The sequence below is a fragment of the Bos grunniens genome, chromosome 22, assembly GCF_055505025.1.
Source record: "Bos grunniens cultivar Pamir isolate PY7600 chromosome 22, Bosgru_T2T1.0, whole genome shotgun sequence".
NCBI classification, from domain to species: Eukaryota; Metazoa; Chordata; class Mammalia; order Artiodactyla; family Bovidae; genus Bos; species Bos grunniens.
The window spans coordinates 54,923,610-54,940,135 of NC_141186.1; the positions used below are offsets into that span (position 1 = coordinate 54,923,610).

General features: G+C 55.2%; 1 protein-coding gene across 10 annotated transcripts in view; it reads right to left on the bottom strand.

The window, feature by feature from the left end:
* ATP2B2 (ATPase plasma membrane Ca2+ transporting 2) overlaps positions 1-16,526 on the bottom strand; it is a 195,062-nt gene that overhangs the window by 151,159 nt on the left and 27,377 nt on the right. The window contains exon 1 of one of the 10 annotated variants that reach the window (XM_086368494.1): positions 9,175-9,324. The exons of the other annotated variants lie outside the window; for them this stretch is intronic. The gene's annotated coding sequence lies outside the window, so the exon portion shown is untranslated. Of the gene's footprint in view, positions 1-9,174; positions 9,325-16,526 lie in introns of those variants that run through there. 10 annotated transcript variants of the gene reach the window in all.

Consider the following 16,526-nt stretch of genomic DNA (forward strand, 5'->3'; position numbering starts at 1 on the left):
AGCTCTGGGGCCTACCTAGGACCCTGATGTTGCTTCACAGGGGATATGTCCTGCCATGGACCCAGCAGTGAAGGAAGGGGCAATGAATGGCCATGGCTGAAGTAGGGGCTTCCTCAATTCTGGGCTTCCTGCTGTCTGCTGGGTGGGCTGCCTGCCCCCTTCAACTCTCCTTTCCTCAAGCTGAGGAAGGGGGCTCCAGGCTCCAGGCTCAGTGGGCCCCTAACTGGGAGAGGAGTCCAGAAGGACTCCTCCTGCTAAGGGGGCTCATGCTATCTGGGGAAACAGGCCCTACCTCTAGGGGCTGCCTGTCGTCTTGTCCCTGACACAGAGCTCGCTCCCACACCCCAGTCCCTTTAGGGCTGAGACTCTTCCAAGTCTCTCCCAGTGACCCTACTCCCATCTCAGCCCCAGGCTTGTCCAGGCTCTCTTCCCAGTGCTCCCCAACTCCTGGTCCATCTCCTTCCCTCCACCTCTACATCCATCATGAAAGCCCACCTGAGTGACCACACTAGCCTCCTCATCGATTTCTCTGCTAATCCCTCGCTCTGACAATTGTTTCACCACACAACGAGACTGACAATTCCTAAAACGTGAACTGGATCAGGTCACTTCCCTGTTTAAAACCTTCGATGGCTTCCAGCACACTCAGAATGAAGTTCAAAGTCCAGACTCTACAAGACTGGACCCAAGTGCTCTGGCTCTGCAGATGGCTCCCTTCCCCTCCCACATATTTCTCTCTCATGATCTCTGCCCAGCCTGCTCCCATCTGTCATGCTGGACCTTACAGCAGAGCATCTTTTTTTTTTTTTTGCAGTTACAGACACATAGGTCACCTAGCTGGGGCTGCTGTGACCTTCTTGAGAATGATGATAACACAGATGCAAGCAGAGATGACGAATGAGAAAAGTCGTTTGAGCGCCAGGATACAGCCATGCCTGAAGTCAACACGTCTATTTTTCTTAAGTTAACTTGAGTTGACATTTATACTACTTGCTTCTGAAAGGAGCCCCAATTAATTCAAGGCCAGCCCTTCCTCGCCCCACTCTCCATCTCCTCTTCTGCTCCTCCGACACGCCAGCACCCCCACCTCAGGGCTTCTGCCCATGTAGCTCCCCGTTCTCCCAGATATCACACACCCCAGGTCCCTGCTCAAATGTCACCTCCTTAGAGAGGCCTGCCCTTCCCACCCCATCAACAGTGACAAGCCTGATCATCACCCCCTACTCCCTTACTCTGGCTTATTTTAAAAAAATAACTGCTTCAACCATCATGAACAGTATGTGTTTACTTACTGTCCATCTCCGTCCACTAGGGTAGAGATTGTGTTAGGATGCCCCACTGTCCTGATTAGCTTGAGAATGGGCGGTGGGGTGGGGTTGGTTTCTGAGATGCAGGACTTCTATTTCTAAGGCCAGAACGCCCTGGACGATTTGATCACCCGTGACTGCTCAGTTGGTTTACTATAAAACCCCATTTCTCAGACCAGGGCTGGCGCACAGCAGGTAACCAGTGCCCAGCTGAGTGGGTAAATGAGTGCCAGCCCTGGGCCAGGCGGGGCCACCCTGTGTTTACGCGGACTGTTTTGTTTCCCCCTCATGAGCAGCCTGGGAGCTGGGCTCTATTATCCCCATTTTACGGACGAGGAGCCTGAGGCTTGGGCACCTTGCCCAGGCCACACGGCTGGGGAAGCAGGACTGGAATCCATCTGAAAGTCAAGCCCGTCACTGTACCGCTGTGCACACGCCCCAGTCACAGCTCGCTCTGCTGATGCCAACTGACCCTCAGCCTCAGCCGTGTCTGGGCCCAGAGCAGCTCAACCCCTCACCTCACCCTACCCAGAGGGGTGAGAACTAACCCAAGAGCAACCTGCTCTCGGCCAGGCTGGTGGTGAGAGGAAGGAGAGAGTGGGCGGTGCAGGGGCTGGACTCGAGGTGCGCCGAGACCAGAACCCCCAGCGTGTGGCAACTGCTGCCCCGACCTGTGCGTCCCCAGGCATTTCCGGTCCAGATCCCCCTGACTTTCTGCAGGCCTGTCAATCACAGCTGCCTTTGCAGCTGGTCCTCAGCCCTGTGACTGAGCTGGAAAAGCCTGTCTTCTGCCCACCCACCGGGGCCTAACTGAAGCCTCCTTCCCCCCACAGTTAATAGAAAGGCCCCTCTGCCATCACAGACTCGCTGCCTTCCCTGCCCCCCAAGTCACTATCAGAATCAGCAGAACAACAGTGCGGGGTGGGGTGATGCTTTCCCCAGGCCAAGGACTCTCATCCGGCCCCTGCAGGCAACCCTGGTGACGGGAGCTCTTTCTCATCTCCATTGCGTGCATGAAGAAACTGAGGCCCAGAAAGGCGAAGTCACCTGCTCCAGGCGACACAGCTCAGAGAGACAGAGTCAGGGCTGTCTCTGCTGTTCACAGAGCCGGGAATTTCCCACACACTAGTTCTCATTCCCACTTTGCACGGTAGGTATGTCTGCTATTTAGTTGCTCAGTTGTGTGTGACTCTTCATGACCCCATGGACTGTAGCCCGCCAGACTCCTCTGTCCATGGAGTCCTCCAGGCAAGAGTACTGGAGTGGGTTGCCATGATCCACTTCTCCAGGAGTGGTAGGTACAATCGTGTCCATGTTTTGGAAGTCAGACAGCACCGGAGTGAGGGGACTGACCAAGGTCCCATGGTCTGGATGTTTCCTAGGGAAGCCCGTCCTACTAAATGGCTTCCCTCCCTCCTTTCCTTCCACACTACCCACCCACCTATCCACCTGTCTCACCACCAATCAGCGTTCACTGACCGACAGTGATGTCGACACCAACCCCAGCTCCCGGTGCAGAACAGCTGGAAACCCCTTCTGGAGAGGCTGCCGGGACTTTGAACCACCATCTCCTGGGTCCTCCCAGTGATCTACTCGGGAGTCTCTCGCTGGGGAGTTCTTCATTCTGGGATCTAATCTGCTCTCCCCCTGCCTGGCCACCAAGGAGTTGTTTTTTCATAACAAAGTGGGGCGGCAGAAGGGCCACAGGAGGTTTTCATAATTCCATCGTTGGAAATTTCCACGGTGGTGGAAAAGACCTGCTGGCCACTCTCCAAACACCTCTCCTGAAAAGACTTCCAAACCCAAATGGCTGGACTGGGCCCGCTGCAGTCCTGGCAGACGCTGGAGCCGCCCACGGTAGGGCCCCGGGCCAGCGTGTGGGCATCGGCCCCCCAGTGTGGAGCTGGGCACCAGAGGCCCAGGGCTCAAGGAAAAATGGGGAGCTTTTCCTCTCTTGGAGGAATGTGTTGAAGAACAAAGCAGTCACTTCCCCGGACGCCAGTCACAAGCCTGGAGTCCGTTTCCTCTGCCACCCACTCGCTGTGTGACCTTGAGCAGTTACCAGACCTCTCTGAGCCCAGTTCCTCCCCTGGGAAAGGAGGCAGGGGGTGGGCAGCTCTTTAAGGTCTGAAACACGTGGTGATGTGTGGCTGGCTCTGACACTGGGTCTCCTGAGTTCTGAGGCCAGGAAGGGAGCAGAGAGACTGAGCCCATGGGAACTCTTGAGCAATCTAAAGGGCCCAGAGGGAGAAAAAGGACCCACAGGTCCTGGAGGGTGGGAGCGTGTGGGTGAGATCGCAGCCTCCTCACCACCCAGCCACTCTCTGCCTCTCCCACGGGCACGCGGTTCGCCCAGCTGCCTTCTGGGAAAGGAAGGGACAGACAGCGGGGTCTGGACAAAGGTGAGGAACTTGGGGAGGCGACCCCCGCCCACAGCCATCCCTGGGGGTCTCGGTGGCAGTCTGAGCTCTACACACCCACCCACTGCACCCGCTACCCGCTGCTGCCTTGGTGGTTCCTGCCCGCTGTCCCCAGGTGCCCCACTCCCCGCTCAGACCTCACGCCTTTGCTGGGCTGACCAGGCCCTCACCCTGTCCTGCAGAGGCCCCCAGGGCCCCAACTCCCTGCTACGTATGGTAGGAGAGGGCGCAATGACCCAGAGGATCACCTCTCCCTCCCCCTGCCTGCAACCTCTCCTCCCAATGCAGGAAACTCCCTTATACATCAAGGCCCATTGGGGACCACAGCCTCCAAGATAGCCTAGGAAGAAACCCTGCAGGTTAGGGACAGTGGCGACTTCCTGAGCAGACCTGGGTTTCTGCCCCCTTAGGCAGATGCCTTCACAGCTCAGAGTCTATTTCCTCAGCCATGCAGTGGGGGTGGCAGCCCTGGCCCTTCTACTGTCGTCCTGAGGGTGGGAATGAGAATGAGCTAGGAGCGCTGGGCCCAGAGGCTGGCCTGGAGCAGACCCTAGGCAGACCCGACCCGGGTGGACCCCCTCTGTGAAAGCGCCTGGGTCAGGACCCAGTCAGACGAGGCGGTGGGGCGGTGAGGTGAGGCGGTGAGGTGTTAGGAGGCTGGGTGGCCATTATCATCCCTGCCATCAGAGAAGCACTGTCTACTTTTTAAACTGAGCACTTGGTATGTGCTGGGCTTCCAGGTGGCGGTAGCGGTAAAGAACCCGCCTGCCAATGCAGGAGATGCAAAAGACACAGGTTCAATCCCTGGGTCGGGAAGATCCCCTGGAGGAGGAGATGGCTCCCCACTCCAATGTGCTTGCCTGGAGAATCCCATGGACAGAGGAGCCTGGCGGGCTGCAGTCCACGGGGCCGCATACATGCCAGGCTCTGAGGTTAGGGCCTCTTGCAGCTCCCTCACTAAAGTCCTGCCTGGAAAGGTTTATCAGCTCATTTTACAGCTGCTGAAACTAGGTTCAGAGTGGTGAGGCCACCTGGCTGGTGGGTGACACGGCCAGGGCCTTTACCCCTGAGCTGTGCACTGAGGAGGGTGCAGGTGGGGAGCAATGGGGTGGCAGGGGGCTTAAAAGAGGAGGCAAGGGATGGTTTTGTGCCCCCTTCCCTGGCGGCTGCTCAGGGCAAGCTGAGTGCACCTGGCACAGCCCCTCCTGGCTGGGTGAACCCTCAGCAGGCTCCTCTCCTGCCTCCAGCCCCTTTTGCTTTCAGCTTGTCTCCTTGTGTCTAAAGCAGGCCCTTGTGATTATAGCAAAGAAACCAAATTTACTCTGCCTGTCTCCATATTTTCTCCAGGGGTGGACAGGGATGAGGGTGAGGTGGGGTTGGGAAGAAAAGGGCTGCCCATCCCCACTGCCCACTCCACAGAGTCACAGAGGCTGACTTGTGGACCCCCTGTCTTGGCCTGCTTGCTCCCCTGGTCCCGGGCCAGTCCCTCAGCCCAGGATCAGCTCTCAGAGCTTGGGAGTTGGACGATCAGTCTGCAAGGCTGCTGTGTGCCAGTGGCAGGGGAAGGCCTTTGCAGAAGCTTCTGGCAGAATCTGCTACCTCTGGAAATGGGGCTGAGAGGTGGTGAATGAGATGAGGGGGACACAAAGATGCACAGGGCAGGGGCCACATCAGCACCCTGCAATCCCACCTGCATCCCACCGTCCCCCCATCCAGGGGCCTTGTGTGAGTGCCCGCTGATCACGTGCGGGACTTGGTCATGCAGATGCGGGTTCGGAACCTGCTCTATCACTTACTAGCTGGGCAACTCAGTTTCTCTGTCTGCAAAATGGGAATTTCCTCAACAACTGCTCAGAACTGTTGCAAGGATTGAATCAAATGAGAACCTCTTCCCACACAGCAGCCAAAGGGGCCTGTATGTGAGTCTCACCCCTGCTTAAGGCCCTTCAGTTGTCGTTCAGTCTCTAAGTTGTGTCCGACTGTTTGTGACTCCATGGACTGCAACACGCCAGACTTCCCTGTCCAACACCATCTCTTGGAGTTTGCTCAGACTCATGTCCATTGAGTCGATGATGCCATCCAACCATCTCATCTGCCCTCTTCTGTCCTCAATCTTTCCCATTCTCAGGGTCTTTTCCAATGAGTTGGCTCTTTGCATGATGTTCCCAAAGTATTGTAGCTTCAGCATCAGTCCTTCCAATGAATATTCAGGACTGATTTTCTTTGGGATTGACTGGTTTGATCTCCTTGCTCTCCAAGGGACTCTCAAGAGTCTTCTCCAACACCACAGTTCAAAAGCATCCATTCTTTGGCACTCAGCTTTCTTTATGGTCCAACTCTCACATCCATACATGACTACTGGAAAAATCATAGCTTTGACTATAAGGACCTTTGTCAGCAAAGTAATGTCTCTGCTTTTTAATATGCTTTCTAGGTTGATCATAGCTTTTCTTCCAAGGAGCAAGCATCTTTTAATTTCACGGCTACAGTTACCATCTGCAGTGATTTTGGAGCCCAAGAAAATAAAGCCTCTCACTGTTTCCACTGTTTTCCCATCTATTTGCCATGAAGTGATGCGACCAGGTGCCATGATCTTAGTTTTTCGAATGTTGAGTTTTAAGACAGGTTTTTAACTCTCCTCTTTCACCATCAAGAGGCTCTTTGGTTCCTCTTTGCTTTCAGGGCAAGGATCAAATTCAAAACCCGTTCCATGAACTATAAAGCCCCTAGATCCGGTCCCTTACTTTCCCTTCTGCCTCACCCACCTCTCTGCCCTCTGAACACTCTACCGCAGCCATGTGGCCTCAGTCTCTGAACACGCCTAGCTCCTTCCTGCCTCAGGGCCTTTGCACATGCTGGCTCCTTCGTTGGGATTGCTCCTCCCCCTGATGGTGGCACGGCCAGGTATTTATCATCTCAAATGTCACCTCCTCAGTGAAGGTCTCCCTGACCATCCTACTCAAGCTGCCCCCGTGGCCCCTTCAACTGCCTGGTTAATTTTGTTTGTAACACTCACTGCTGTATGGAATTCTTTATTTACTAGTGAGAGCTTCCCTGTGTCATTCACCACTGTATTCCCATTGCCTCAAACAGTGCCTGGCATGGCGCAGAAGTCCAAGAAATACTTGTTAAGTGAATGAATGTGTAATGAGCCTGAAACACCGTGGGCATTAAATGCTGGTTCCCTTCCTTTTACCCGTTCCCAGCATAGCCTTTCCTCCCAGGCAAGTGCATGTTCAGTCACGACACACACCCCTGGCGTGCTGCAGTCCATGGGGTCTCAAACAGTCAGGCACAACCCCCCAACCCCAAGTAAATATCCAGATGAAACCAAAGAACACAATTCTCAAACAAGAAAACTCTGAGCTGGAAGGAGGATGCTAAGGTCTTGTCTGGCTTACTGGAGGGTCCCCACTGAGGCTGCAGGAAGTCCAGGTCTCTGGAAAGAGCGGAGAGCAGCCCTTTCCTTCTCAGCATGAAGCTGGGGGGCCACTGAGCCCCAAGAGTAACTGCATCCTCTCTCTGGTTCTGAGACACTCCCTCCCCACCCCGTGCAGGCTGAAAATGTGTGCTGTGGGCAGAGACCATGTCTGGTTCATTCACACCAGGCCCCCAGTGCCCTCACGGAGCAGATGCGCATAGAACACCTGTAAGTATAAATGAATGAAGACAGAGGGTTGGACAGCAGGCGACAGAAAGGATTGGTAAATCGGCGTCCACAGAGGTTACCAGCTTGGGACATGGTGCAAACACTGCCCAGAGCCGCCATCTGATGGTGCCTCCAACAGTCCTCATGTTCCGTCACGCCCCTGCTCAAGAACCTGCGGTGGCTCCCACTGCCTTGGAGAAAGTTCAGATTTCTTAGTCTGGCATTCGAGGCCTGCCTCCTTTCCTCTCTCCCTGCTTGCATGCATGCATCCATCCATCCTCCCCTCTAGCTGCCAATCTATCCAGCTGCCTGCCTGTCTACCCATCCATCCCTCTGTCCTTCCACCTATCCACCCACCTACCTGTACTCTTTCCTCCCTCTCTCCATTCCTCCACCCAGACGTCCACCCACCCATCCATCCTTTCATGCAACGTTGACTAAGTGGTTCCCAGGTTCTAGACAGCGTGCTAAGTGCTGGGGTTAACCTGGATCTTCAACTCTTTAATAAACCTGTTTCACCAAATATCGATCTGCAGATCCTATCTGCTTTACCTTCAAAACACACCCATGTGACCACGTCTCATCACCGTCACAGTCCCTAGCCTGGGCTGAGCCACTGTCTTCTCGCAGAGTGCTCACTGAGGAGGACTCCTCCCTGATCTCCCTGCTTCTCATCCCCTCATCCCACCCCAGCCTGTTCTAGACACATGGTCAGAGATGAATCAAGTCCTCTTGTATTCAGAAACTTCCTGTGGTTCCTGCCACTCTCTGAGGAAAACCCAAAGTCCCTGAACGGCCCACGAGGCCCTACATGATCTGTACCCCTCCCCTACCCATTACCTCTCCAACCACATCCCCCCACTCCCCCTCACTCACTCCCCTCCACCCCACTGGCTTCATCCCTGTCTCTGAATCCACTGAGCATGCACCCACCTCAGGGCCTTTGCACTGGCTACTCCCGCTTCCCCAGACAGCCACAGAACTCCCTCAGGTCTCTGCCCAAATGCCACCTTCTCAGGGAGGCCTTCCCTGGCCCCATCCTTGAAGCCACCCTCTTTATCTTCCTCCCTTTGCCTTATTTCTCTCTGTCCATGGACCACTCCCCGACGCGCTGCCCACTCACATCTTTGTTTACCGTCTATCTCTGCCCCCTCGAGTACAAACCATGGGGCAGTGAACGGGTCCCTGTTGTCCCAGTGTGGCCTCTGCAGTGCCTGGCACACAGCGCGCCCTGCACGGTGTTTGTGGATGGAAGGAAAGCCCACCTTTAGGTACGGGTGGGGGCTGCCATTTTATGAAGGACTTTTGCATTCTTCTCATCAGTGGTCAGAATCTGATGATTGTCTCTGTTCATAACCAACCCTCTGAGCGCTCATTAAACAGATCCACAGGTTCTCCCTGACCTGCTTGCCCTCTCACCATCGGCCCCAGTGACCCCACTGTCAGCAGGGACCCAGCGTGACCTCCCATTTCTGCCCCCTGAAGTCCCCAAGCCTTGTCAGCTCACCCTGCCTCCTCCCCCCAGAACCTGCCCCTTATTTGCCCAAATGCCTGTCTGGCCTCCAGCCTCCTGGGCCTCCAGCCTCCTCTCTGCAACCCGTTATCCTCACTAGGGCCATGGGATTTCCCCAAGGGGCCCGTCTGGCCACACCACTCCCCAGCTTAACACCTGCCCTCAGCCTGGCCCTGCCACCTCTTGTGCTCCCCACCCCACCCGCTGCCTTCTGCTCTGGCCTCTGCTGGCGTCTCTGCCGGCTCAGGCTGCGCCTTCGCCTGGGGCGCCCTGCCCACCACCTACCTTCCTTCCAGCTGGCTGGCTCTCGTTTACCCTTCTGCTCGGCTGCGGCTGGCCGCGTGGGGCCCTCTCGGGGCTGTTCCCCGACAGCACCGGCAAGTGGCTGCCTTCCCTGGGCCCGCATCCCTGAGGCTGCCCTCTCGCCGGGCTGTGAGCACACTCACTGGTCTGCAATGACTGGTGTCCCTGCGAGGCCAAGCGCTCGGGGACTGGAGGCCACTGGCCTCACGGTCAGGCTCAGAGCGCTGGAGCCAGCCTGCTGGCTTGGCGCCCTTGGGCAGGTCACTGTATGTCTGGGGACCTCACTCCCTGTTTTGTAAAGTGGGGGTAATGATTGCCAGAAGGATGCTGTATTCAGCAAATCCCCCCCAGCACTTAGAGCAGAGTCTAGATGTGAGTCAGTTGACAGCATTCAGATGGAGAAACTAGAGGAGGGAAGGAGCCCAGGGCCCTGGCACCTGGCTGCCACGGTGGGGGCTGGGACTGGACCAGAGGATCACCTTGACCTGTACCTGCCCTCCGAGGATCACCTTCTTCTTACTAAGAAGCCTTTACTTGCTTCAGCTGACTTTTTAAAATGAGCCTTATTTGCTTTGGGGGTGAGAAGCTCTTTGCAGGTTTGTGGTTAATGCCCTTCATTCTTCTCTCCTTCTGACCTTTGTGCCTGTTATTCTGATTTCACCTCCTGCCTTTGTTTGCATGTGGCTTTTTTTAGCTGACCTTTTGCATCCAGCCTTTTTATTTGAGCTCAGGCTCCCTGCCCCTCCTCTGGGTCTCAGGGCAACGATGTCTCTGGTTGGGGCAGGAGCGATGATGCCAGTCCACACTGTCCACATCGTGGGGGCAGAGGAGGGGGAAGCACAATCCCCGGGCACCCGCTTGGTGCCAGCTTGTGCTGGGCACTGTGTGTGAGGCGCTGGGGGCACAGAGATGCGGCACCACAGTGGGTGGGTGGCAGGGTGAGCGGCTGCCAAGCCCCTGTCACCTGCACTAGCCTCTGTGCCCCTCAGAGACTGCCCAGCCACCAGGAGGGCCACAGCACCCTAAGGGACACAGCAAAGCCACGGTACAAACAAAACGACTCCAAAGAAAAGAAGCAAACTCCCTCCAAACTTGTATCTACCAGTATGTGAATATATAAGCAAGGGAGGGAGATAGCAAATTGCCAGATTTCCTCAAACCTAAGTCAAATTGTAAGGTGCACCCCAATCTTATGTACCACTAAGGGAGGGTGCTTCCCAGGTGGCTAAGCGATAAAGAATCCGCCTGCCAGTGCAGGAGATGCAGGTTTGATCCCTGGGGCAGGGAGATCCCCTGGAGGAAGACATGGCAACCCACTCCAATATCCTTGCCTGGAGAATCCCACGGACAGAGAAGCCTGGAGGGCTACAGTCCATAGGGTCCCAAAGAGTTAGATAGACTGAACAACTGAGCACACACACACAAGTCAAATTGTAAGCTGTACCACAATCTTATGTACCAGTAAAGAGGGCTTCCCAGGTGGCTCAGCAGTAAAGAATCCCCCTGCCAATGCAGGAGAGGCAGGTTCAACACCTGGATCAGGAAGATCCCTCTGGAGAAGGAAATGTCAACTCACTACAGTGTTCTTGCCTGGGAAATCCCATGGACAGAAGAGCCTGGTGGGCTACAGTCCAAGGGGTCACAAAGACTTGGATGGGACTTAGTGACTAAGCAGCAACAAAGAAAGGAAAAGAACTTCCAGCATAAAACTATACCATGATTCAGGTTTTTTTTTTTTTTTTTTAGGTTACGGTGTATACCTGAAACCAGCGCAATATGGTAAATCAACTATACTTGAAAGACAACAACAAAACTACAATGTGTTATCAACTCTCTATGTACAACATGTATCCCTTTCTCAGGGCCGTGAAACTATGCATCCTAAAAGCTACAAAACAGGGTTCGGACCGAGGTTACATCTGGTGACTGTGGGATGTGTAGATACAGACCATTCTGTATCTTTCTGTCTGTTTCAGTAAGCAAACCATTATTTTTGTAATGCAAATGACTGAAGTTTAAGAAAAGGAAATCGGTTTTCGGAGCAGTTGCTGCCTGGTTTCTTTTCCGGGCACCTCATGGGTTGGGGACACATTAATTAGCAGCTGTGGGTTCCCTGCTGGGGGGAGAAGGTTGGAAGGGGGCAGGTGAGCGTCAGGCACGCACTTTCCAGAGCTTGTCCTAGGCGGGTCTAATCAGCAGAAATTTCCCTTTATTAAGGCCTGGGCCCCAAACCCATCATTAAAAGCTCTTCAAGTCTGATCGTACACAGTGGAGCCACCAACAATGCGACAAAGCCTAATTTCTCAGAGCAGGGGGCAGCCGGGGGCTCTTCCTCCCGCACCGTCCTCTGCTGTGTCTGCCTCGCATCATCACTGCTACCTGGCGTCAGACCATTCCAAGGCCTGGCGGTCTGCGTACTGCCCTCTCTCCAGCAAAACGCAAACAGAAGGAGGCTACACGTTGCGCTTGTCTCGTTTGGGGCTGCACCTCTCGCTCACTCTCTCTCTCTGCCCCCGCCCTGTTCGATCGACTAAAGGCAGGCAGGGTGAGCATGAGGTTCCCAGGCAACCCCCACGATCACGTCTCCCCGTCTGCTATATCGAGGGTCAAGAGTGATACTAAGTAAGGACACTGTTTTCGCCTTCGAAACAGCCGATCAAAACAGGAGCCCTCCCCCACTGAATGGGACGGATGCACCTCCCGTCTGCCGTGGGTGGGGGAGCCAGACGACAAACAGGAGAATAAACACTGAAAAGACTACGAATTGTGACAAATGCTATTAAAAGACAAGGGCCGTGACCGGGAACACTCCCTTTAATAGATCAGGGAGGATCTCAGTGGGGTGCCTATGAGATGGAGCCTATAATAGAAAGAGAAGGGTTTTGGGCAGTCTAGATCGGGGAAACAAGTGCAAAGGCCCTGAGGCGGGAAAGAGGCCGAAGAGCTTGAGGACTGGAAAGACGACCGGTGAGCTAGAGGAGGCGAGTGAGGGGCGAGGGGTGTGACGAGGGGCCCACAAGCCGTGGGACGAGTCTGGGTTTGATCCTGTGCAGCATGGCGGAGGACTGCAGAGACTGAAGCAGAAAGCACCACAGTCTGGTCGGCATCATTAAAAGCATCCATCTGGCCACTTAGGGAGAACAGATGATTTGGGGTGGTGGGGGGGAGCAAGAGAGGATACGGGGGACCAGTGAGGCAGGTCATCCTTTCACTTGTTCCACACGTGTTTATTCAACAACGTTCTGACGAAATCTCAGACAAACACACAGATGGAAACAAACAAGACTCATTAGCTGGGGCCTGACTCCAGAGGTGCAGGAGCTTACAGGAGGAGCGTACAACAAACGGAGAGGCAGGAAGTCTTCCTGCATTTCAGGAGGCCCTGAAGGATGGCTGAAGGGTGTTCAGGGATGGACACCGTCCGGGCAAAGGCTCAGAGGTGGGGAAAGGTTGGTGTGAACAGGAGCTGTACTCCTATCTGTACTGAATGACTCGTGTACTTAGTGGATGAAATAACTAACTGAGGAGAGAGGAATGGGAAGAAGGTGAAGCTGGAGGGAGGTGCTGGAAGGGTAGATGGGGATAAATCATGGTAGCGCTGAACAGGGGCCAAGGAGTCTGAGCTCCGTCTGCTTGGCAACAGGGAGCACTGAGCCCTTGCCCACAGAGTGGCTGGCCAGATGGACGTTCTGAGCAGGGCCCCCTGGTGGCCATGCACGGCCAGGGAGGAGGCTGGAGGCAAGACTGAGGGAGAGACGGCAAAGCCTGGCTCCCCCGTCCCATTCTGATGATATGATTAATAATAATAAATAGCTGACACTTTATAGAGCTTCCTAAGAGGCAGGCACTGTTCTAAGCTCTTTATACCCATTAACTCATTGAACCAGCAGGACTCCAGAAAAGTTGGCGCTACACTGTACTCCGGTGTGCAGGGAAGGCCACTGAGGCAGAGAGGTTACGTCACTTGCTCAAGATCACACAGCAAGGAAGCACTCGGGCTGGGAAGCAAGCCCATGTGCTCAGACTCCAGGGCCCACTCTTAACCACTGCCCTTGGCTGTCTTCTCCACCTAGGATCCCACAACTCTACATTCAGGTAGAGAAAACCCTCACACGATGCCCCTGACTGCCTGCTGAGGCCTCAAGAATATGCCAACGAGCCCCTCAAAGCACAAGAACTGACCAGCTCCTGCTCATGGCTCTACTGCTGATCTGCCAGACCAGAGTGAGTCCCTGGACATCTCTGAGGGACACCTGTGTCTGGTCTGCAAAGCGAGGACGAGAATGCCTTCTTCACAGGATGGACAGGAGAACCGCGTGTTTCGAGCCAGGGTGATACCCACATTAGTGAGGAGGCAGCCGGCAGGAGATGCACAGGGCCTGCGAGTCACGCCTACCCTCTCCACGATGGCTGTGGTCACTTCCCCGTTTCAGAGGCGAAAACTACGAGGCTCAGAAAGCAACAGCCCACCCAGGGGACGCAGCCCCTCAGTGGCAAAGCTGGGGTCTGAAGTGCCCAGGAGGCACTTAAGGAAAGTAGTCACCGCTCTGGCCCAAGGGTGGCCCCATTGTGGCTCCGACCCTACCAGGGTCACCGGGCATCCTAGAGGGTGAGAATGAAGAGCAGGCCGCGCTTGACTCCTGGGGCCCAGGCCTGGCATTGCCGAGGTGTCAGCGCACAGGGTCTCCTGAATGTCCTCTGCACCAGTGGGCAGCTGTGTTGAGTGCACAGGCTGTGTGTAAGTGACCCTGTTCTTGGCTTGATGTCTGGCCCGAGGCCTCACCCTTTCCCCTGGAGGATTGGGGTGGTATTATGACCTTTGGGGGTGGTGGCCAGTACCATGGACAGAGTCCTGGTGTTCTGGCTGTCACTGGGCAACCTTGGGCGACTCTGCCCTGGGCCCCGGTCCTCCGAGTCCAATGCACACAGTAGGATGATGGGGGCGGGGAGGGGGCTGGCTTCCTCCCAGGGGTGCCCTTCTCAGCTGGGAGAGCTGGCTGGAACTGCCACACTCCCCCCAGCCCGGGTGTCCCTCTGTAAAGGGGTCCAGTCACGGCCACAAGGGGTGAAGGGACACATGTGGACAGCACTGCGCACAGAAGCCCTTGGTTAATGACGCTGTTACCGGTAATCTGGTTACCATGGGGGCTGTGGTGAGGCTCGAGGAGGTCCCCAGGGGAAAGCTCTCGGGTCACTGGTCAGCACCAGCCTCCATTCACCTTTACTTGCCGTGGTCCCACTGTCTAGCTCTGACCCTGGAGCTCAGAGATTCCTGGAGAAGCTTCTGAAGGTCCCAGGGTGAGGGAAGCTGTTCCCTCTGCCTGCAGATGTCTGGGCAGACCCTGGCCTCCTAGAGGGCAAAGAAACACCCACAACCAGCCTGGACCTCAACCCCCAGTCACCCTATATTCTATTCCCACTGACTGAGTGTGGGTGGCTACAGCCACGGCTCCTCCCAACACTGGCCCCATTTCATAGATGAGGAAACTGAGGCCCACTGAGGCGCAAGGACCATGGTCGGCGAGGCCACACCTTGGGCACAGCAGTTACTCATGGTCCAGCCAACAGCTGGGCGTCTGCTCTCACCTACCGCCTTCTACCTGGGGCTGCACCTGGCCTGACACATGCTAAGTCCTCAGCCAATATTGGTTTTATCGATTTCTATTCTCTTCCCTTTTCAAGATCCTCCCTCTGAGCTTGGAAACTTGAAATTGGCTGGGGGTGGGAATGGGGAGAAGGGCCTGGTTTTAATCTGAAGTGAGTCATGTAAGTTGATAAATTTAGAAGTGGCCTTAAGAGTTCTTAATCTCCTGCCTTCAGATAGTTGCTAGGAAGAGGCTGGTTCTCAGCGACCTCCACATCGCAAATATACAGGACTGCAGGGCCGCAGTTGGTGCCCCCCGCCCCCTACCAGCAGACCCTGCTCCCCAGTGCTGGGCTGTTAGACCTTCGGCCTGCCTCCTCCTCTGGAATCATCCTGGGGTGAACAGGAGCGACTGCTGTCTCAGGCTTGCTCCCAGGAAGCCCAACCTCAGATCCCCAAGGATGTGCACACAGAGCCACAGGCTCCTTCTCTTCCAGCCCTGGCCCTTCCCTGTAACCTTGACTATCAGCAATGTCTGGGAAATTTTGAATCTTAGACATTTAAAGTCCCAGGGGGCCCATCTGGCTCCTAAGTCCTCATTTCAAAGATGGGAGATTGGTGCCCAGGGAGGGACCGTGACGAGTCCAAGGTTACTTGGAGTGTCTGTCAAGGGCCAGCTGCACCCCAGTCTCTGCTCGCCCTCTCCCGTCCCAATCCATTCTGTGACCCTGGCACAGCTCGGCATCTGGACCAGCTGGCCAGCGGGGCTTTAGCTCCCTCCAGGAGGGAGCTTTGCTGTGTCAACTCTGCAGCAGTCCCCAAGAAGGCGCTTAGAGGCCAGCAGGGCTGGCAGGTAGACCCGCAGGGTGACTGGGGTGGCAGGCTCTGTAGGCCTTGGGCTTGGCTCAGCTCAGCCCCATCCCCTGCACCGTGGGGAACAGGCAGAGGCATAAAGGAAGAAGAAACCACTTCTGATGGGAACCCCAACCTGGAAGACACTGCATCTGGCTGCCGTTTCTTCTTGAAACCCACCCTCCCCCGGGCAGGAACCTCGTTCTCCATGAGAATCACAGAGTTCCAGACTGACACGGGCCAGGAGGAGACATCAGACTGGTGCCTGGAGCTGGGGTCAGGTTCCTGCTCTGGGGAGGGCCAGCTGTGTGACCTTGGGGAAGCTGACGTAAAACCTGGACCTCAGCCGTTTCATCTGTAAAATGGGTGCCGTCTGTCTTGCTAGTATTTTATTGAGCCCTGTGTCCATTTTCACTACCATTTATGGAACTAGAAGAGACTCATTAGAAGCTCATTGAATAATAATTGCTTACACTTCAGTCAAGCACTTCCTCCAGGCACTTTAATTCTATTTAATTCTCACAGCAATCGAATGAATTGGATACTTCTGTTACATCCATTTTAAGATGGTGGGACCAAGGCACAGAGAAGCTATGAAGCTGGCACAAAGTCACACAGCAAGGAAGCGGTGGAGCAGGAGTTGAAATCCTAGAGTCTGGGCTTTAAACTCCTCCCTGTACTACCATCTTCGTTGTTTGCTCTGAACTGGCAATTTTTAGGCACCTACTGCATACGGGTACTCTGCTGGGCACGTGGTACACACAGGAGCTTGTTAACTTCTCACGACAGCTCTGGGAGGCCGGGATCATTTCAGAAGAGGAAATGAGGGCTCCCGCGAGATGCACAGAAACACCCAAGATTCCACTGCGACTGAGCTGGGCATGCAGGTGGGAGATGG